Raw genomic sequence first — 1,961 nt, forward strand, 5'->3', positions numbered from 1 at the left:
CAAGCCACCAAAAACCCTTCAAAACGACCCTCTCAACCAACTCTTGGTTCTTCTCAGAGAGCCAAGAAGTCCAAAAAGAGGACAACCACGTCACTAGCTGGGGCCTCTCAAAAGGCTTCAGCTATTGAAAGTAGCCTTACCCTCGAGGCGTCTTCTGTTCACCCTCCCAGCTCTTCAGTGATTTCTCCCATCACTGTCATATCAGTGGTACCTTCACCAATCACTTTAGTGACCCAAATCACTGAAAGTGTAAATATCAGCACCGCCACCGCTGAACACCCACGTCTCTTCTCGACCATTTTCTCTTCTCCTCCTTCCTTGGTCTTTACACATGTCGATAATGTATCAGCGACTGTCCTCCCTGATACTGAGACGCGCACCACTGGACCTGAGGGTGCTCCTATCGATGCTCCCCAGCATACGGATGTCCATCCTCTCGAGGACATCTTTGCTCACGCCAATGACACTCCTTTAGATGTCACTGATGGCCCCTCAGGTATTCCATCTTCATTCCCTTTCTTTTCTTCTAACCTTGAGCCCTCAGCTCACACTTCTTCTTTTGCAGGTCCTTCTTCGATGCATCAGTTTGATGCTCAGGAAGTGGAAGAGGAAGAAAGAGAGAAAGATGATGGAGGAGATGAAGATGTCTATGATGACTATGATATGGCGTCAGACATCAAACTTCTCCTTCAAGCCGTTGATACCGTCCTCTACAGGATCAACGAAGTTCACCAAGAGATGCCTCGTCAAGGTGATCTTGATGCGAACTTCCTTGCCCTCCAGGCGGATGTTCAAGAAGTTTAGAGTCATCTCCAGACTCTCCAAGAAGCTGTTCAAGCCAACAACGACGCCATTGTTGTTCTTCACTGCAGGGCTAACGATGCTCAAGCTATAGCTGATCAGCAGACTGGTCTTCTTCAACAGATCATGGATGTTGTCCGTTAACCAACTCCAGTGATCGCACCCACTTTCTCTACCAATGATCGCGCCCAGCTCCATGAGACGCGTGAGGCAACGACAACTCTAGCTGCTTTGCAAAGGCTGGAGGATTCAATGGTTCTCCAGCGTCAACGCTTGGACGAACGCTCTGGAAAATTCTCTCAAGTCTTAGCTAGAGAGGGGGAGATGAGGTCCAACGCTGGTGAATCATCCGTTGTTGTACCTACCCCTTCTTAGGTCGTTGGTCCAGTATCAGATACAGCTGCAGTTGAAGCTGAGGCTCCTAGAGTTGAAGCAGTTGCTACTCCTGTAATCCCGACCACCGAAGCTGCTCTAGCTGAGGATGTCGATGCCATCCCTAGGAATGATGCCTATACCATCACTGCTGCTGGTGATTATGATGATGATGAAGATGAAGATGATGATGAAGACGATGATGAACCTACCACTCCAGACACTGAAAATGATCTAGATGGCGACGACGACGATGATGATGAAGATGACTCTACCATCGAGTTCTAGAAGCCATCAACCGTTACTAAAGGTGTTACTTTCAAGGATTCCACATCCCAGGGAGAGCAAAGGCAAGGTGAATCGACTCCATCAGGGAACCAGGACCCCAAGTCGAAAGGCAAGGCGGTCGCTGAAGAAGGGAACTTGAAGGTATTGTTCAATATCCCTCAACAACCTTTGTTTGAAGACTCTACCTCTCAGGTAGTGATTACTTCAACCTATCAACTTCATATTCCATCAACAACCTGCGGTCGACTGGAGGGGGTATCTGATCAACCCACTTCTCGTGCTCCTACCGACCAGCAGATGTCTCAGCTGAAGAAGTCACTCGACCAGACTAGAGTAAAAATCCCTTTTCGTACCTCTAGTGGTGGTGAGTTTGACTTCTTATCTGAAGCTGAAAGACTCGAGGCATTAAGGGCTGAAGAAGAGCTAGAGCTTCAAAAGAAACAGACTGAAGACAACTTGAAGATGTCCAAGTCACTAGCTGAAAAAGTCCTTCCCAAGAA

This window comes from Cynara cardunculus, assembly GCF_001531365.2.
Source record: "Cynara cardunculus var. scolymus isolate 2C chromosome LG 2, CcrdV1, whole genome shotgun sequence".
Classification (NCBI taxonomy): domain Eukaryota; kingdom Viridiplantae; phylum Streptophyta; class Magnoliopsida; order Asterales; family Asteraceae; genus Cynara; species Cynara cardunculus.